Source organism: Nelumbo lutea, chromosome 2 (assembly GCF_056320005.1).
Source record: "Nelumbo lutea isolate HS-2025 chromosome 2, American lotus-T2T, whole genome shotgun sequence".
Lineage (NCBI taxonomy): Eukaryota > Viridiplantae > Streptophyta > Magnoliopsida > Proteales > Nelumbonaceae > Nelumbo > Nelumbo lutea.
This window is the reverse complement of record NC_142685.1, coordinates 110,713,786-110,736,519: the sequence shown is the minus strand read 5'-3', so window position 1 is coordinate 110,736,519 and position 22,734 is coordinate 110,713,786. Positions and strand designations below refer to the sequence as shown.

Below are 22,734 nucleotides of genomic sequence, written 5' to 3'. Positions count from 1 at the left end.
ATTTGACTATTATAATAGTAAATGTTGTAAGACATTAAAAAGAATAAATAAAAATCAAAGAAAATAAAAAATTCCAGAAAAGATCAAAACACCCTAAAATATATTAGCGAGTTCTGAGGATAACAATAAGTTGGTGATGCGGGGTATCGAACCCCGTACCTCTCGCATGCAAAGCAAGCGCTCTACCGTTTGAGCTACGCCCCCGTTTGTTAATTATGAATGTAATTGTATTAATGAATTAAAATTAAAAATTAAGAATAATAATGAGAGTAATTGTTGTAATAAGTAAGCATTCTACCGTTTGTGCTACATCCCCATTTGTTAATAATGAGAGTAATTGTTGTAATAAGTTAAAGAATAGTAAATACAAATGAAAGAAAATAAGAAATTCCTGAAAAGGACAAAACACCCCGAAATATATTGATGTGTTGTGAGGATAAAAATAATTTAGAAATGCGTGGTATCGAACCCCGTACCATTAACATGCAAAGCGGGCACTCTACGGTTTGTGCTACATACCCATTTGTTATCTATGATAATAATTGTTTCAATACAGTAAAATTAAAAATTAAAAATAATAAATAAATATGAATGAAAATAAGAAATTCTTGAAAATTATTAAAACACCCTAAATTTTATTGCTGAGTTGTGAGGTAAAAATATTTTAGAGATGCGCGGTATTGAAGCTCGTACATCTCGCATGTTAAGTGAGCGCTCTACCAATTCAGCTACATCCCCATTTGATAATTAGGATAGTAATTGTTGTAATATATTAAAATTTGATAAATTCAAAATAATAAATAAGAATGAAAGAAAATAAGAAATTCCTGAAAATATCAAATCACCCTAAAATATATTGTTCATTTGTGACGATAAAAATAATTTGGAGATGCAGTGTACCGAAACCCATACCTCTCGCATGCAAAACAAGCGCTCTACCATTTAAGCTACATCCCCATTTGTAAATTATGATGGTAATTGTTATAATAAATTAAAACCAAAAAATTAAAAATAATAAAGAAAAATCAAAGAAAATAAGAAATTCTTAAGAAGATCAAGACACTCTAAAATATATTGATGAGTTGGGAGGATAAAAATAACTATGAGATGCGGGGTATCGAAGATCGAAACTCTCACATGCATAGCGAGCAGTCTACTATATGAGCTACGTCCCCATTCCTTAATTATGATAGTGATATTTATAATAAATTAAAATTAAAAATTAAAAAATAATAAATAACAAAAATAAATAAAAGAAAATAATAAATTCCCCAAAATATCAAAACACCCTATAACATATTGGTGAGTTGAGAGTATAAAAATAATTTTCTGATGGGGGGTAACAAACCTCGAACCTCTTGTATGAAAAGCAAGAGCTCTACTATTTGAGCTACGTCCCCAATCATTAATTATGATAGTAATTTTTGTAATAAGTTAAAATTAGAAATTAAAAATAATAAATGAATAAAATATATTGGAGAGTTGTGAGGACAATAATGATTTGGAAATGCATGTATCGAACCACGTACCTCTAATAACCAAATCGAGCAATCTACCATTTGTGATACATCCCCATTTCTTAACTATGATAGTAATCGTTATAATAAATTAAACCTAAAAAAATAAAAAAACAAAAATGAAAGAAAAGAAGAAATTTGTAGAAAAAATCAAAATACTCTAAATATATTGATGAATTGTGAGGATACAAATAATTTGAAATTGTTGTAGCAAATTAAAAATAATAATTAAATATGAAAGAAAATAAGAAATTTTTGAAAATATCAAAACACCCTAAAATATATTGATGACTTGTGGGGATAAAAGTAATTTGGAGATGCGGGGTAAGGAACCCCGTACCTCTCGCATGCAAAGCGAGCGCTCTACCATTTGAGCTACATCCCCATTTGATTATTATAATAGTAAATGTTGTAAGACATTAAAAAGAATAAATAAAAATCAAAGAAAATAAAAAATTCCAGAAAAGATCAAAACACCCTAAAATATATTAGCGAGTTCTGAGGATAACAATAAGTTGGTAATGCGGGGTTTCGAACCCCGTACCTCTCGCATGCTAAGCGAGCACACTTCCATTTGAACTACATCCCCATTTGTTAATTAAGATAGTAATTGTTGTAATAAATTACATTTACAAATTAAAAATAATAATCAAATATAGTGGTGAGTTGTGAGGATAAAAATAAATTGGAAATGCGGTGTATCGATCCCCGTACCTCTTGCATGCAAAGCAAGCACTCTAACGTTTGAGCAACATCCCCATTTGTTCATTATGATAATAATCATTTTAATAAACTAAACCGAAAATTTTTAAAAGGATAAATAAAAATGATAGAAAATTAGAATTTCCTAAAAACATCAAAACACCCTGAAATATATTGGTCAGTTGTGAGGATAAAAACAATTTGGAGATGCGGTTTATCCATCCCCGTACCTCTTGCTTGCAAAGCAAGCCCTCTTCTATTTTTGCTACATCCACATTTGTTAGTTACGATAGTTGCTGTTGTAATAAAAAAAATTAAAAATTAAAAATAAGAAATAAAAACGAAAGAAAATAAGATATTCTTGTAAAGTTTAAAAACACACTAAAATAGATTGGTGAGTTGTGAGGATAAAAATAATTTGGAAATGCAATGTATTGATCCACATACCCCATGAATGCAAAGTAAGCGCTTTACCGTTCGAGCTACATCCCCAGTTGTTAATTACGAAAGTAATTGTTGTAATAAATTAAAATTAAAAATTAAAATTAATAAATAAATATTAAAAAAATAAGATATTCCAGAATGGTTCAACACACCTTAACATATATTGGTGAATTGTGAAGATAAAAACAATTTGGATATGCGGAGTATCGGTTGATGTACCTCTCGGATGCATAGCAAGCATTCTACCGTTTGAGCTACATCCCCATTTGTTAATAATGAGAATAATTGTTTTAATAAGTAAAAAAAATAATAAATACATATGAAAGAAAATAAGAAATTCCTGAAAAGGTCAAAAGTCCTTTTCAGGAATTTCTTATTTTCTTTCATTTGTATTTACTATTCTTTAACTTATTACAACAATTACTCTCATTATTAACAAATGGGGATGTAGCTCAAACGGTAGAATGCTTGCTTTCACCAATATATGTTATGGTGTGTTGAACTCTTCTGCATTTCTTATTTTCTTTAATATTTATTTATTATTTTTAATTTTTAATTTTATTTTATTACAACAATTACTTTCGTAATTAACAACTGGGGATGTAGCTCGAACGGTAGCGCGCTTACTTTGCATTCAAGGGGTACGTGGATCGATACATTGCATTTCCAAATTATTTTTATCCCCACCACTCACCAATATATTTTAGGGTGTTTTTAAACTTTACAAGAATATCTTATTTTCTTTCATTTTTATTTATTATTTTTAATTTTTAATTTTTTGTATTACAACAGCAACTTTCAAAACTAACAAATGGGGATGTAGCAAAAATAGAAGACGGCTCGCTTTGCATGTTACAAGTATGGGGTTCAATAAACCGCATTTCCAAATTATTTTCATCCTGACAACTCACCAATATATTTTAAGGTATTTTGATCTTTTTAGGAATTTCTTATTTTCTTTCATATTCATTTATTATTTTTATTTTTTATTTTTAATTTACTAAAACAATTACAATCATAATTAACAAACGGGGGCGTAGCTCAAATGGTAGAGCACTTGCTTGGCAAGCAAGAAGTACGGGGATGGGTAAACCGCATCTCCAAATTGTTTTTATCTTCACAACTGACCAATATATTTTAGGGTGTTTTGAAGTTTTCAGGAAATTCTAATTTTCTATCATTTTTATTTATTATTTTTAATTTTTTCGGTTTAGTTTATTATAACGATTATTATCATAATGAACAAATGGGGATGTTGCACAAACGTTAGAGCGCTTGCTTTGCATGCAAGAGGTACGGGGATCGATACACTGCATTTCCAAATTGTTTTTATCCTCACAACTCACCAATATATTTGATTATTATTTTTAATTTTTAGGTGTAATTTATTACAACAATTACTATCTTAATTAACAAATGGGGATGTAGCTCAAATGAAAGAGTGCTCGCTTAGCATGCGAGAGGTACGGGGTTCGGTACCCCGCGTCTCCTACTTATTGTTATCCACACAACTTGCTAATATATTTTAGGGTGTTTTGATCTTTTTTGGAATTTTTTATTTTCTTTGATTTTTATTTATTCTTTTTAATGTCTTACAACATTTACTATTATAATAATCAAATGGGGATGTAGCTCAAATGGTAGAGGGCTCGCTTTGCATGCGAGAGGTACGGGGTTCGATACCCCGCATCTCCAAATTACTTTTATCCTCATAAGTCAACTATATATTTTAGGGTATTTTGATATTTTCAGGCATTTCTTATTTTCTTTCATTTTTAATTATTATTTTTAATTTATTACAACAATTTTTATCAGAATTAGCAAATGGGCATGTTGCTCAAATGGAGGAATGCTCGCTCTACATGCTAGAGGTACGGGGATCGATACCCCAAATCTCTAAATTATTTTTATCTTCACAACTCACCAATATGTTTTAAGGTGTTTTGATCTTTTCCAGAATTTATTTATTTTTTTTCATATACATTTATTATTTTAATTTTTTTTGTTTAATTTATTACATCAATTACCATCATAATTAACAAATGGGGACGTAGCTGAAACAGTAGAGTGCTTTCTTTGCTTGCAAGAGGTACGAGGCTCGATACACCGCATTTCCAAATTATTTGTATCCTCACAATTCACCAATATATTTAGAGTATTTTGATTTTTTCTACAAATTTCTTCTTTTCTTTCATTTTTATTTTTTTATTTTTTATAGGTTTAATTTATTATAACGATTACTATCATAGTTAAGAAATGGGGATGTTTCACAAATGGTTGATTGCTCGATTTGGTTATTAGAGGTACGTGGTTTGATACATGTATTTCCAATTCATTGTTGTCCTCACAACTCGCCAATATATTTTTTGGTGTTTTGATCTTTTCAGGAATTTCTTGTTTTATTTCTTATTCATTTATTATTTTAAATTTCTATTTTTAACTTATTACAAAAATGACTATCATAATTAACGATTGGGGACGTATTTCAAATAGTAGAGCTCTTGCTTTGCATGCAAGAGGTTCGAGGTTCGTTACCCCCCATCTGAAAATTATATTTATACTCTGAACTCACCAATATGTTTTAGGGTGTTTCGATCTTTTGGGGCAATTTAATATTTTCTTTCGTTTTTATTTATTATTTATTATTTTTTAGTTTTTAATTTCAATTTATTATAAATATCGCTATCATAATTAAGGAATGGGGACATAGCTCATATAGTAGACTGCTCGCTTTGCATGCGAGAGTTTCGATCTTTGATACCCCGCATCTCAAAGTTAATTTTATCCTCCCAACTCACCATTATATTTTAGAGTGTTTTGATCTTCTTAAGAATTTCTTATTTTCTTTGATTTTTCTTTATTATTTTTAATTTTTTAGTTTTAATTTATTATAACAGTTACTCTCATAAATAACAAATGGGGAAGTAGCTTAAATGGTAGAGCGCTTGTTTTGCATGCGTGATGTATGGGTTTCAGTACACTGCATCTCCAAATTATTTTAATCCTCACAAATGAACAATATATTTTAGGGTGATTTGATGTTTTCAGGAATTTATTATTTTCTTCCATTTTTATTTATTATTTTGAATTTATCAAATTTTCATATCTTACAACAATTACTATCTTAATTAACAAATGGGGATGTATCTGAAATGGTAGAGCGCTCGCTTAGCATGCAAGATGTACGATCTTGAATACCCCGCATCTCTAAAATATTTTTACCTCACAAATCAGCAATAAAATTTAGGGTGTTTTAATAATTTTCAAGAATTTCTTTTTTTTTCATATTTATTTATTATTTTTAATTTATAGTTTTATTGTATTGCAACAATTATTATCATAGATAACAAATGGGTATGTAGCACAAACCGTAGAGTGCCCCTTTCGCATGTTACTGGTATGGGGTTCTATACCCTGCATTTCTAAATTATTTTTATCCTCACAACTCGCTAATATACTATAGAGTACTGGTTTTGCTTGCAAGAAGTACGAGGCTCGATACACCGTATTTCCTAATTATTTTTATCCTCACAATTCACCAATATATTTTAGAGTATTTTGATCTTTTCTAGAAATTTCCTATTTTCTTTCATTTTTATTTTTTATTTTTTTTAGGTTTAATTTATTATAACGATTACTATCATAGTTAAGAAATGGGGATGTAGCACAAATTGTAGATTGCTCGCTTTGCTTGATAGAGGTATGTGGTTCGATATATGCATTTCCAAATCATTTTTGTTCTCACAACTCGCCAATATATTTTATGGTGTTTTGATGTTTTCAGGAATTTCTTATTTTCTTTCTTATTCATTTATTATTTTTAATTTCTAATTTTAACTTATTACAAAAATTACAATCTCAAATAACGATTGGGGACGTAGCTCAAATAGTAGAGCTCTTGCTTTGCATGCAAGAGGTTCAAGGTTCGTTACCCCCCCATCTGAAAATTATTTTTATACTCTCAACTCACCAATTTGTTTTTGGGTGTTTTGATCTTTTGGGGAATTTATTATTTTCCTTTATTTTTATTTGTTATTTTTTATTTGTTATTTTTTAATATTAATTTATTATAAATATCACTATCATAATTAAGGAATGGGGACGTAGCTCAAATAGTAGACTGCTTGCTTTGCATGCGAGAGTTTCGATCTTCGATACCCCGCATCTCAAAATTAATTTTATCCTCCCAACTCACCAATATATTTTAGAGTTTTTTTATCTTTTTAAGAATTTCTTATTTTCTTTGATTTTTCTTTGTTATTTTTAATTTTTTAGTTTTAATTTATTATAATAGTTACTATCATAATTAACAAATCGGGAAGTAGCTCAAATGGTAGAGCGCTCGCTTAGCATGCGAGAGGTACGGGGTTCGATACCCCACATCTCCAACTTATTGTTATCCTTACAACTCGCTAATATATTTTATGGTGTTTTAATAATTTTCAAGAATTTCTTTTTTCTTTCATATTTATTTATTATATTTAATTTTAATTTTATTGTATTGCAACAATTATTATCATAGATAACAAATGGCTATGTAGCACGAACCGTAGAGTGCCCGCTTTGTATGTTAGTGGTACGGGGTTCGATACCCTGTATTTCTAAATTATTTTTATCTTCACAACACATCTATATATTTCAGGGTGTTTTGACCTTTTCAGGAATTTCTTATTTTCTTTCATATGTATTTATTATTTTTTTACTTAATAAAACAATTATTCTCATTATTAACAAATGGGGATGTAGCTCAAACGGTAGAATGGTTGCTATACATGCGAGAGGTACATCAACCGATACTCCGCATCTCCAATTTGTTTTTATCTTCACAATTCACCAATATATGTTAAGGAGTGTTGAACTTTTCTGGAATTTCTTATTTTTTTAATATTTATTTATTAATTTTAATTTATTACAATAATTACTTTCGTAATTAAAATCTGGGGATGTAGCTCAAACGGTAAAGCTCTTACTTTGCATTCAAGGGGTATGTGGATCGATACATTGCATTTCCAAATTATTTTTATCCTCACAACTCACCAATCTATTTTAGTGTGTTTTAAAACTTTACAAGAATATCTTATTTTCTTTCATTTTTATTTCTTATTTTTAATTTTTAATTTTTTTTATTACAACAGCAACTATCGAAACTAACAAATGGGGATGTAGCAAATATAGAAGAGGCCTCGCTTTGCTTGTTAGAAGTATGGGGTTCGATAAACTGCATTTCAAAATTATTTTTATTCTGACAACTCACCAATATATTTTAGGTGTTTTGATTTTTTAGGAATTTCTTATTTTCTTTCATATTCATTTATTATTTATTATTTTTAATTTTAATTTATTAACACAATTACAATCATAATTAACAAACGGGAGCGTAGCTCAAACGGTAGAGCGCTTGCTTTGCAAGCAAGAGGTACGGGGATGGATAAACCGCATCTCCAAATTGTTTTTATCCTCACAACTGACCAATATATTTCAGGGTGTTTTGATGTTTTCAGGAAATTCTAATTTTCTATCATTTTTATTTATTCTTTTAAAAATTTTCGGTTTAGTTTATTATAACGATTATTATCATAATGAACAAATGGGGATGTTGCTCAAACGTTAGAGCGCTTGCTTTGCATGCAAGAGGTACGGGGATTGATACACCGCGTTTCCAAATTATTTTTATCCTCACAACTCACCAATAGATTTGATTATTATTTTTAATTTTTAAATGTAATTTATTACAACAATTACTATCTTAATTAACAAATGGGGATGTAGTTCAAATGGAAGTGTGCTCGCTTAGCATGCGAGAGGTACGGGGTTCGATACCCCACATCACCAACTTATTATAACGATTACTATCATAGTTAAAAATGGGGATGTATCACAAATGGTAGATTGCTCGATTTGGTTATTAGAGGTACGTGGTTCGATACATGCATTTCCAATTCATTTTTGTCCTCACAACTCTCCAATATATTTTATGGTGTTTTGATCTTTTCAGGAATTTCTTATTTTCTTTCTTATTCATTTAATATTTTTAATTTTTAATTTTAATTTATTACAAAAATTACAATCATAAATAACGATTGGGGACGTAGCTCAAATAGTAGAGCTCTTGCTTTGCATGCAAGAGGTTCGAGGTTCGTTACCCCCCATCTGAAAATTATTTTTATACTCTCAACTCACCAATATGTTTTATGGTGTTTTGATGTTTTGAGGAATTTATTATTTTCCTTTATTTTTATTTGTTATTTTTTAATATTAATTTATAATAAATATCACTATCATAATTAAGGAATGGGGACGTAGCTCAAATAGTAGACTGCTCGCTTTGCATGCGAGAGTTTCGACCTTCGATACCCCGCATTTCAAAGTTAATTTTATCCTCCCAACTCACCAATATATTTTAGAGTTTTTTGATCTTTTTAAGAATTTCTTATTTTCTTTGATTTTTCTTTGTTATTTTTAATTTATTATAACAGTTACTATCATAATTAACAAATCGGGAAGTTGCTCAAATGATAGAGCGCTCGCTTAGCATGTGAGAGGTACGGGGTTCGATACCCCACATCTCCAACTTATTGTTATCCTCAAAACTCGCTAATATATTTTAGGGTGTTTTAATAATTTTCAAGAATTTCTTTTTTCTTTCATATTTATTTATTATTTTTAATTTCTAATTTTATTGTATTGCAACAATTATTATCATAGATAACAAATGGGTATGTAGAACGAACCGTAGAGTGCCCGCTTTGCATGTTAGTGGTACGGAGTTCGATACCCTGCATTTCTAAATTTTTTTTATCTTCACAACACATCAATATATTTCATGGTGTTTTGACCTTTTCAGGAATTTCTTATTTTCTTTCATATGTATTTATTATTTTTTTACTTATTAAAACAATTATTCTCATTATTAACAAATGGGGATGTAGCTCAAACGGTAGAATGCTTGCTATGCATGTGAGAGGTACATCAATCGATACTCCGCATCTCCAAATTGTTTTTATCTTCACAATTCACCAATATATGTTAAGGTGTGTTGAACTTTTCTAGAATTTCTAATTTTTATAATATTTATTTATTAATTTTAATTTTTAATTTTAATTTATTACAACAATTACTTTCGTAATTAAAAACTGGAGATGTAGCTCGAACGGTAAAGCGCTTACTTTGCATTCAAGGGGTATGTGGATCGATACATTGCATTTCCAAATTATTTTTATCCTCACAACTCACCAATCTATTTTAGTGTGTTTTTAAACTTTACAAGAATATCTTATTTTCTTTCGTTTTTATTTCTTATTTTTAATTTTTAATTTTTTTATTACAACAGCAACTATCATAACTAACAAATGGGGATGTAGCAAAAATAGAAGAGGGCTCGCTTTGCTTGTTTGAAGTATGGGATTTGATAAACCGCATTTCGAAATTATTTTTATCCTGACAACTCACCAATATATTTTAGGTGTTTCGATTTTTTAGGAATTTCTTATGTTCTTTCATATTCATTTATTATTTTTAATTTTTAATATTAATTTATTAATACAATTACAATCATAATTAACAAACGGGGGCGTAGCTCAAATGGTAGAGCGCTTGCTTTGCAAGCAAGAGGTACGGGGATGGATAAACTGCATCTCCAAATTGTTTTTATCCTCACAACTGACCAATATATTTCAGGGTGTTTTGATGTTTTTAGGAAATTCTAATTTTCTATCATTTTTATTTATTCGTTTAAAATTTTTCGGTTTAGTTTATTATAACAATTATTATCATAATGAACAAATGGGGATGTTGCTGAAACGTTAGAGCGCTTGCTTTGCATGCAAGAGGTACGGGGATCGATACACTGCATTTCCAATTTATTTTTATCCTCACAACTCACCCATATATTTGATTATTATTTTTAATTTTTAAGTGTAATTTATTACAACAATTACTATAATAATTAACAAATGGGGATGTAGCTCAAATGGAAGAGTGCTCGCTTAGCATGCGAGAGGTACGGGGATCAATACCCCGCATCTCCAAATTACTTTTATCCTCATAAGTCTACTATATATTTTAGGGTATTTTGATATTTTCAGGCATTTTTTATTTTCTTTCATTTTTAATTATTATTTTTAATTTATTACAACAATTTTTATCAGAATTAGCAAATGGGCATGTTGCTCAAATGGAGGAATGCTCGATCTACATGCAAGAGGTACGGGGATCGATACCCCATATCTCTAAATTATTTTTATCTTCACAACTCACCAATATGTTTTAAGGAGTTTTGATCTTTTCCGGAATTTATTATTTTTTTTCATATACATTTATTATTTTAATTTTTTTTGTTTAATTTATTACATGAATTACCATCGTAATTAACAAATGGGGACGTAGCTGAAACGGTAGAGTGCTTGCTATGCTTGCAAGAGGTACGAGGCTCGATACACCGCATTTCCAAATTATTTTTATCCTCACAATTCACCAATATATTACATCAATTACCTTCGTAATTAACAAATGGGGACGTAGCTGAAACGGTAGAGTGCTTGCTTTGCTTGCAAGAGGTACGAGGCTCGATACACCGCATTTCCAAATTATTTTGATCTTTTCTATAAATTTCTTCTTTTCTTTCATTTTTATTTATTATTTTTTTAGGTTTAATTTTTTATAACGATTACTATCATAGTTAAGAAATGGGGATGTAACACAAATGGTAGACTGCTCGCTTTGCTTGATAGAGGTACGTGGTTCGATACATGCATTTCCAAATCATTTTTGTCCTCACAACTCGCCAATATATTTTATGAAATTTTGATCTTTTCAGGAATTTCTTATTTTCTTTCTTATTCATTTATTATTTTTAATTTCTAATTTTAACTTATTACAAAAATTACTATCATAATTAACGATTGGGGACGTAGCTCAAATAGTAGAGCCCTTGCTTTGCATGCAAGAGGTTCGAGGTTCGTTACCCCCCATCTGAAAATTTTTTTTATACTCTGAACTCACCAATATGTTTTAGGGTGTTTTGATCTTTTGGGGAATTTATTATTTACTTTTATTTTTATTTGTTATTTTTAATTTTTTAATTTTTAATTTTAATTTATTATAAATATCACTATCATAATTAAGGAATGGGGATGTAGCTCATATAGTAGACTGCTCGCTTTGCATGCGAGAGTTTCGATCTTCGATACCCCGCATCTCAAAGTTAATTTTATCCACCCACCTCACCAATATATTTTAGAGTGTTTTGATCTTCTTAAGAATTTCTTATTTTCTATGATTTTTATTTATTATTTTTAATTTTTAAGTTTTAATTTATTATAACAATTACTATCATAATTAACAAATGGGGAGGTAGCTTAAATGGTAGAGAGCTTGTTTTGCATTCGAGAGGTATGGGTTTCGGTACACTGTATCTCCAAATTATTTTTATCCTCACACTTGAACAATATGTTTTAGTGTGATTTGATATTTTCAGGAATTTCTTATTTTCTTTAATTTTTATTTATTATTTTGAATTTATCATTATTTAATATATTACAACAATTACAATCTTAATTAAGAAATGGGGATGCAGCTGAAATGGTAGAGCGCTCGCTTAGCATGCGAGATGTACGAGCTTCAATACCCCGTATCTCTAAAATATTTTTACCTCACAACTCAGCAATAAAATTTAGGGTGTTTTAATATTTTTCAAGAATTTCTTATTTTCATTCATATTTCTATATTATTTTTAATTTTTAATTTTATTGTATTCTTACAATTATTAACATAGATAACAAATGGGTATGTAGCACAAACCGTAGAGTGCCCGCTTTGCATGTTAATGGTACGGGGTTCGATACCCCACATTTCTAAATTATTTTTATCCTCACAACACATCAATTTATTTCAGGGTGTTTTGACCTTTACAGGAATTTCTTATTTTCCTTCATATGTATTTACTATTTTTTTACTTATTACAACAATTACTCTCATTATTAACAAATGGGGATGTAGATCAAATGGTAGAACTTTTATCTTCACATTCGATCTTCGATACCCCATATCTCCAAATTGTTTTTATCTTCACAATTCACCAATATATGTTAAGGTGTGTTGAACTTTTCTGGAATTTCATAGTTTCTTTAATATTTATTTATTATTTTTAATTTTTAATTTTAATTTATTACAACAATTACTTTCGTAATTCACAACTGGGGATGTAGCTCGAATGGTAAAGCGCTTACTTTGCATTCAAGGGGTACGTGGATCGATACATTGCATTTCCAAATTATTTTTATCCTCACAACTCACCAATATTTTTTAGGTTGTTTTTAAACTTTTCAAGAATATCTTATTTTCTTTCATTTTTAATTATTATTTTTAATTTTTAATTTTTTGTATTACAACAACAACTATCATAACTAACAAATGGGGATGTAGCATAAATAGAAGAGGGCTCGCTTTGCATGTTACAAGTATGGGGTTCAATAACTGCATTTCCAAATTATTTTCATCCTGACAACTCACCAATATATTTTAAGGTATTTTGATCTTTTTAGGAATTTCTTATTTTCTTTAACATTCATTTATTAGTTTTATTTTTTATTTTTAATTTACTAAAACAATTACAATCATAATTAACAAACAGGGGCGTAGCTCAAACGGTAGAGCGCTTGCTTTGCAAGCAAGAAGTACGGGGATGGATAAACCGCATCTCAAAATTGTTTTTATCTTTACAACTGACCAATATATTTTAGGGTGTTTTGAAGTTTTCAGGAAATTCTAATTTTCTATCATTTTTATTTATTATTTTAAAATTTTTCGGTTTAGTTTATTATAACGATTATTATCATAATGACCAAATGGGGATGTTGCACAAACGTTAAAGCGCTTGCTTTGTATGCAAGAGGTACGGGGATCGATACACCGCATTTCCAAATTATTTTTATCCTCACAACTCACCAATATATTTGATTATTATTTTTAATTTTTAGGTGTAATTTATTACAACAATTACTATCTTAATTAACAAATGGGGATGTAGCTCAAATGAAAGAGTGCTCGCTTAACATGCGAGAGGTTCGGGGTTCGGTACCCTGCGTCTGCTACTTATTGTTATCCACACAACTTGCTAATATATTTTAGGGTGTTTTGATCTTTTCTGGAATTTTTTATTTTGTTTGATTTTTATTTATTCTTTTTAATGTCTTACAACATTTACTATTATAATAAGCAAATGGGGATGTAGCTAAAATGGTAGAGCGCTCGCTTAGCATGTAAGACGTACGGGGTTCGATACCCCGTATCTCCAACTTATTGTTATCCTCAGAACTCGCTAATATATTTTAGGGTGTTTTGATCTTTTCTGGAAATTTTTATTTTCTTTGATTTTTATTTATTTTTTTTAATGTCTTACAACATTTACTATTATAATGATCGAATGGGGATGTAGCTCAAATGGTAGAGCACTCACTTTGCATGCGAGAGGTATGGGGTTCGATACCCCGCATCTCCAAATTACTTTTATCCTCATAAGTCAACTATATATTTTTGGGTATTTTGATATTTTCAGGCATTTCTTATTTTCTTTCATATTTAATTATTATTTTTAATTTATTACAACAATTTTTATCAGAATTAGCAAATGGGCATGTTCCTCAAATGGAGGAATGCTCGCTCTACATGCAAGAGGTACAGGGATCGATACCCCATATCTCTAAATTAGTTTTATCTTCGGAACTCACCAATATGTTTTAAGGTGTTTTGATCTTTTTCGGAATTTATTATTTTTTTTCATAGACAATTCTTATTTTAATTTTTTTTGCTTAATTTATTACAACAATTACCATCATAATTAACAAATGGGGACGTAGCTGAAACGGTAGAGTGCTTGCTTTGATTGCAAGAGGTACGAGGCTCGATACACCGCATTTCCAAATTATTTTTATCCTCACAATTCACCAATATATTTTAGAGTATTTTGATCTTTTCTAGAAATTTCTTCTTTTCTTTCATTTTTTTTTTAGGTTTAATTTATTATAACGATTACTATCATAGTTAAGAAATGAGGATGTAGCACAAATGGTAGATTGCTCGCTTTGCTTGTTAGAGGTACGTGGTTCCTTTGCATGCGAGAGTTTCGATCTTCGATACCCCACATCTCAAATTTAATTTTATCCTCCCAACTCACCAATATATTTTAGAGTGTTTTGATCTTCTTAAGAATTTCTTATTTTCTTTGATTTTCCTTTATTATTTTTAAATTTTTAGTTTTAATTTATTATAACAGTTACTCTCATAATTAACAAATGGGGAAGTAGTTTAAATGGTAGGGCGCTTGTTTTTTATGCGTGAGGTATGGGATTCAGTACACCGCATCTCCAAATTATTTTAATCCTCACAAATGAACAATATATTTTAGGGTGATTTGATATTTTCAGGAATTTATTATTTTCTTCCATTTTTAGTTATTATTTTGAATTTATCAAATTTTAATATATTACAACAATTTCTATCTTAATTAACAAATGGGGATGTATCTGAAATGGTAGAGCGCTCGCTTAGCATGCGAGATGTACGATCTTGAATACCCCGCTTCTCTAAAATATTTTTACCTCACAACTCAGCAATAAAATTTAGGGTGTTTTAATAATTTTCAAGAATTTCTTTTTTTTTCATATTTATTTTTAATTTTTAATTTCTAATTTTATTGTATTGCAACAATTATTATCAAAGATAACAAATGGGTATGTAGCACGAACCGTAGAGTGCCCCTTTTGCATGTTAATGGTACGGGGTTCGATACCCTGCATTTCTAAATTATTTTTATCCTCACAACTCGCTAATATACTGTAGAGTACAGGCTTTGCTTGGAAGAGGTACGAGACTCGATACACCGCCTTTCCTAATTATTTTTATCCTCACAATTCACCAATATATTTTAGAGTATTTTGATCTTTTCTAGAAATTTCTTATTTCTTTCATTTTTATTTTTTAATTTTTTTAGGTTTAATTTATTATAACGATTACTATCATAGTTAAGAAATGTGGATGTAGCACAAATGGTAGATTGCTCGCTTTGCTTGATAGAGGTACGTGGTTCGATATATGCATTTCCAAATCATTTTTGTCCTCACAACTCGCCAATATATTTTATGGTGTTTTGATGTTTTCAGGAATTTCTTATTTTCTTACTTATTCATTTATTATTTTTAATTTCTAATTTTAACTTATTACAAAAATTACAATCATAAATAACGATTGGGGACGTAGCTCAAATAGTAGAGCTCTTGCTTTGCATGCAAGAGGTTCGAGGTTTGTTACCCCCCATCTGAATATTATTTTTATATTATAAATATCACTATCATGATTAAGGAATGGGGACGTAGCTCAAATAGTAGACTGCTTGCTTTGCATGTGAGAGTTTCGATCTTCGATACCCCGCATCTCAAAGTTAATTTTATCCTCCCAACTCACTAATATATTTTTGAGTTTTTTTATCTTTTTAAGAATTTCTTATTTTCTTTGATTTTTCTTTGTTATTTTTAATTTTTTAGTTTTAATTTATTATAACAGTTACTATAATAATTAACAAATCGGGAAGTAGCTCAAATTGTAGAGCGCTCGCTTAGCATGCGAGAGGTACGGGGTTCGATACCCCACATCTCCAACTTATTCTTATCCTCAGAACTCGCTAATATATTTTAGGGTGTTTTAATAATTTTCAGGAATTTCTTTTTTCTTTCATATTTATTTATTATTTTTAATTTCTAATTTTATTGTATTGCAACAATTATTATCATAGATAACAAATGGGTATGTAGCACGAACCGTAGAGTGCCCGCTTTGCATGTTAGTGGTATGGGGTTCGATACCCTGCATTTCTAAATTAATTTTATCTTCACAATACATCAATATATTTCAGGGTGTTTTGACCTTTTCAGGAATTTCTTATTTTCTTTCATATATATTTATTATTTTTTTACTTATTAAAACAATTATTCTCATTATTAACAAATGGGGATGTAGCTCAAAAGGTAGAATGCTTGCTATGCATGCGAAAGGTACATCAACCGATACTCCGCATCTCCAAATTGTTTTTATCTTCACAATTCACCAATATATGTTAAGGTGTGATGAACTTTTCTGGAATTTCTTATTTTTTTAATATTTATTTATTAATTTTAATTTATTACAAAAATAACTTTCGTAATTAACAATTGGGGATGTAGATCGAACGGTAAAGCGCTTACTTTGCATTCAAGGGGTATGTGGATCGATACATTGCATTTCCAAATTATTTTTATCCTCACAACTCACCAATCTATTTTAGTGTGCTTTTAAACTTTACATGAATATCTTATTTTCTTTCATTTTTATTTCTTATTTTTTATTTTTAATTTTTTTTATTACAACAGCAACTATCATAACTAACAAATGGGGATGTAGCAAATATAGAAGAGGGCTCACTTTGCTTGTTAGAAGTATGGGGTTCGATAAACCGCATTTCGAAATTATTTTTATCCTTACAACTCACCAATATATTTTAGGTGTTTCGATTTTTTAGGAATTTCTTATTTTCTTTCATATTCATTTATTATTTTTAATTTTTAATTTTAATTTATTAATACAATTACAATCATAATTAACAAACGGGGGGCATAGCTCAAACGGTAGAGCGCTTGCTTTGCAAGCAAGAGGTACGGGGATGGATAAACTACATCTCCAAATTGTTTTTATCCTCACAACTGACCAATATATTTCAGGGTGTTATGATGTTTTCAGGAAATTCTAATTTTCTATCATTTTTATTTATTCTTTTAAAATTTTTCGGTTTAGTTTATTATAACGATTATTATCATAATGAACAAATGGGGATGTTGCTCAAACGTTAGAGCGCTTGCTTTGCATGCAAGAGGTACGGGGATCGATACCCCGCATTTCCAATTTATTTTTATCCTCACAACTCACCAATATATTTGATTATTATTTTTAATTTTTAAGTGTAATTTATTACAACAATTACTATAATAATTAACAAATGGGGATGTAGCTCAAATGGAAGAGTGCTCGCTAAGCATGCGAGAGGTACGGGGATTGCTACCCTGCATCTCCAACTTATTGCTATCCTCAGAACTCGCTAATATATTTTAGGTTGTTTTGATCTTTTCTATAATTTTTTATTTTCTTTGATTTTTATTTATTCTTTTTAATGTCTTACAACATTTACTATTATAATAATCAAATGGGGATGTAGCTCAAATGGTAGAGCGCTTGCTTTGCATGCGAGAGGTACGGGGTTCGATACCCCGCATCTCCAAATTACTTTTATCCTCATAAGTCAACTATATATTTTAGGGTATTTTGATATTTTCAGGCATTTCTTATTTTCTTTCATTTTTAATTATTATTTATAATTTATGACAACAATTTTTATCAGAATTAGCAAATGGGCATGTTGCTCAAATGGAGGAATGCTCGCTCTACATGCAAGAGGTACGGGGATCGATACCCCATATCTCTAAATTATTTTTATCTTCACAACTCACCAATATGTTTTAAGGTGTTTTGATCTTTTCCGGAATTTATTATTTTTTTTCATATACATTTATTATTTTAATTTTTTTTTGTTTAATTTATTACATCAATTACCATCATAATTAACAAATGGGGACGTAGCTGAAACGGTAGAATGCTTGCTTTGCTTGCAAGAGGTACGAGGCTCGATACACCGCATTTCCAAATTATTTTTATCCTCACAATTCACCAATATATTTTAGAGTATTTTGATCTTTTCTAGAAATTTCTTCTTTTCTTTCATTTTTTTTTTAGGTTTAATTTATTATAACGATTACTATCATAGTTAAGAAATGGGGATGTAGCACAAATGGTAGATTGCTCGCTTTGCTTGATAGAGGTACGTGGTTTTATATATGCATTTCCATATCATTTTTGTCCTCACAACTCGCCAATATATTTTATGGTGTTTTGATGTTTTCAGGAATTTCTTATTTTCTTTCTTATTCATTTAATATTTTTAATTTTTAATTTTAATTTATTACAAAAATTACAATCATAAATAACGATTGGGGACGTAGCTCAAATAGTAGAGCTCTTGCTTTGCATCCAAGAGGTTCGAGGTTCGTTACCCCCCATCTGAAAATTATTTTTATACTCTCAACTCACCAATATGTTTTAGGGTGTTTTGATCTTTTGTGGAATTTATTATTTTCCTTTATTTTTATTTGTTATTTTTTAATATTAATTTATTATAAATATCACTATCATAATTAAGGAATGGGGACGTAGCTCAAATAGTAGAATGCTCGCTTTGCATGCGAAAGTTTCGATCTTCGATACCTTGCATCTCAAAGTTAATTTTATCCTCCCAACTCACCAATATATTTTAGAGTTTTTTGATCTTTTTAAGAATTTCTTATTTTCTTTGATTTTTCTTTGTTATTTTTATTTTTTTAGTTTTAATTTATTATAACTGTTACTCACATAATTAACAAATGGGGAAGTAGCTTAAATGGTACAGCACTTGTTTTGCATGCGTGAGGTATGGGTTTCGGTACACCGCATCTCCAAATTATTTTAATCCTCACAAATGAACAATATATTTTAGGGTGATTTGATATTTTCAGGAATTTATTATTTTCTTCCATTTTTATTTATTATTTTGAATTATCAAATTTTAATATATTACAACAATTACTATCTTAATTAACAAATGGTGATGTAGCTGAAATGGTAGAGCGCTCGCTTAGCATGCGAGATGTACGATCTTGAATACCCCGCATCTCTAAAATATTTTTACCTCACAACTCAGCAATAAAATTTAGGGTGTTTTAATAATTTTCAAGAATTTATTTTTTTTCATATTATTTATTATTTTTAATTTCTAATTTTATTGTATTGCAACAATTATTATCATAGATAACAAATGGGTATGTAGCACGATCCGAAGAGTGCCCCTTTTGCATGTTATTGGTACGGGGTTCGATACCCTGCATTTCTAAATTATTTTTATCCTCACAACTCGCTAATATACTGTAGAGTACTGGCTTTGCTTCCAAGAGGTACGAGGCTCGATACACCGCATTTCCTAATTATTTCTATCCTCACAATTCACCAATATATTTTAGAGTATTATGATCTTTTCTAGAAATTTCCTATTTTCTTTCATTTTTATTTTTTAATTTTTTTAGGTTTAATTTATTATAACGATTACTATCATTGTTAAGAAATGGGGATGTAGCACAAATGGTAGATTGCTCGCTTTGCTTGATAGAGGTACATGGTTCGATATATGCATTACCAAATCATTTTTGTCCTCACAACTCACCAATATATTTTATGGTGTTTTGATGTTTTCAGGAATTTCTTATTTTCTTTCTTATTCATTTATTATTTTTAATTTCTAATTTTAACTTATTGCAAAAATTACAATCATAAATAACGATTGGGGACGTAGCTCAAATAGTAGAGCTAATGCTTTGCATGCAAGAGGTTCGAGGTTCATTACCCCCCATCGGAAAATTATTTTTATACTCTCAACACACCAATATGTTTTAGGGTGTTTTGATCTTTTGGGGAATTTATTATTTTCCTTTATTTTTATTTGTTATTTTTTAATATTAATTTATTATAAATATCACTATCATAATTAAGGAATGGGGACGTAGCTCAAATAGTAGACTGCTCGCTTTGCATGCGAGAGTTTCGATCTTCGATACCCCGCATCTCAAAGTTAATTTAATCCTCCCAACTCACTAATATATTTTTGAGTATTTTATCTTCTTAAGAATTTCTTATTTTCTTTGATTTTTCTTTGTTATTTTTAATTTTTTAGTTATAAATTATTATAACAGTTACTATCATAATTAACGAATCGGGAAGTAGCTCAAATGGTAGAGCGCTCGCTTAGCATGCGAGAGGTACGGGGTTCGATACCCCACATCTCCAACTTATTCTTATCCTCAGAACTCGCTAATATATTTTAGGGTGTTTTAATAATTTTCAAGAATTTCTATTTTCTTTCATATTTATTTATTATTTTTAATTTCTAATTTTATTGTATTGCAACAATTATTATCATAGATAACAAATGGGTATGTAGCACGAACCGTAGAGTGCCCGCTTTGCATGTTAGTGGTACGGGGTTCGATACCCTGCATTTCTAAATTATTTTTATCTTCACAACACATCAATATATTTCATGGTGTTTTGACCTTTTCTGGAATTTCTTATTTTCTTTCTTATGTATTTATTATTTTTTTACTTATTAAAACAATTATTCTCATTATTAACAAATGGGGATGTAGCTCTAACGGTAGAATGCTTGCTATGCATGCGAAAGGTACATCAACCGATACTCCGCATCTCCAAATTGTTTTTATCTTCACAATTCACCAATATATGTTTAGGTGTGTTGAACTTTCCTAGAATTTCTTATTTTTTTAATATTTATTTATTAATTTAAATTTTTAATTTTAATTTATTACAACAATTACTTTCGTAATTAACCACTGGGGATGTAGCTCGAACCGTAAAGCACTTACTTTGCATTCAAGGGGTATGTGGATCGATACATTGCATTTCCAAATTATTTTTATCCTCACAAATCACCAATCTATTTTAGTGTGTTTTTAAACTTTACAAGAATATCTTCTTTTGTTTCGTTTTTATTTCTTATTTTTAATTTTTAATTTTTTTTATTACAACAGCAACTAACATAACTAACAAATGGGGATGTAGCAAATATAGAAGAGGCCTCGCTTTGCTTGTTAGAAGTATGGGGTTCGATAACCGCATTTCCAAATTATTTTCATCCTGACAACTCACCAATATATTTTAAGGTATTTTGATCTTTTTAGGAATTTCTTATTTTCTTTCATATTCATTTATTATTTTTATTTTTTCTTTTTAATTTACTAAAACAATTACAATCATAATTAACAAACGGGGGCGTAGCTCAAAAGGTAGAGCGCTTGCTTTCAAGCAAGAGGTACGGGGATGGATAAACCGCATCTCCAAAATGTTTTTATCTTCACAACTGACCAATATATTTTAGGGTGTTTTGAAATTTTCAGGAAATTCTAATTTTCTATCATTTTTATTTATTATTTTAAATTTTTTCGGTTTAGTTTATTATAACGATTATTATCATAATGAACAAATGGGGATGATGCACAAACGTTATTTTTTAATATTAATTTCCAAATTATCTTAATTAGGTGTAGTTTATTACAACAATTACTATCTTAATTAACAAATGGGGATGTAGCTCAAATGAAAGAGTGCTCGCTTAGCATGCGAGTGGTACGGGGTTCGGTACCCCGCGTCTCCTACTTATTGTTATCCACACAACTTGCTAATATATTTTAGGGTGTTTTGATCTTTTCTAGAATTTTTTATTTTCTTTGATTTTTATTTATTCTTTTTATTGTCTTACAACATTTACTATTATAATAATCAAATGGGGATGTAGCTCAAATGGTAGAGCGCTCGCTTAGCATGCGAGAGGTACGGGGTTCGATACCCTGCATCTCCAAATTACTTTTATCCTCATAAGTCAACTATATATTTTAGGGTATTTTGATATTTTCAGGCATTTCTTATTTTCTTTCATGTTTAATTATGATTTTTAATTTATTACAACAATTTTTATCAAAATTAGCAAATGGGCATGTTGGTCAAATGGAGGAATTCTCGCTCTACCTGGAAGAGGTACGGGGATCGATACTCCATATCTCTAAATTATTTTTATCTTCACAACTCACCAATATGTTTTAAGGTGTTTTGATTTTTTTCAGAATTTATTATTATTTTTCATATACATTTATTATTTTAAGATTTTTATGGTTTAATTTATTTCAACAATTACCATCATAATTAACAAATGGGGACATAGCTGAAACGGTAGAGTGCTTGCTTTGCTTGCAATAGGTACGATGCTCGATACACCGCATTTCCAAATTATTTTTATCCTCTCAATTCACCAATATATTTTAGAGTATTTTGATATTTTCTATAAATTTCTTCTCTTCTTTCATTTTTATTTTTTATTTTTTTACGTTTAATTTTT

The 22,734-nt window shown here is 29.4% G+C and overlaps 2 non-coding genes across 2 annotated transcripts; both read left to right on the top strand.

The window, feature by feature from the left end:
* Window positions 1-17,891: 17,891 nt before the first annotated feature.
* TRNAA-UGC (transfer RNA alanine (anticodon UGC)) lies at window positions 17,892-17,964 on the top strand. The gene has a single exon. It is a non-coding gene; the product is annotated as a tRNA-Ala (tRNA).
* A 4,163-nt stretch (window positions 17,965-22,127) lies between these two features.
* Window positions 22,128-22,200, top strand: TRNAA-AGC (transfer RNA alanine (anticodon AGC)). The gene has a single exon. It is a non-coding gene; the product is annotated as a tRNA-Ala (tRNA).
* The last annotated feature ends 534 nt before the right edge of the window (window positions 22,201-22,734 follow it).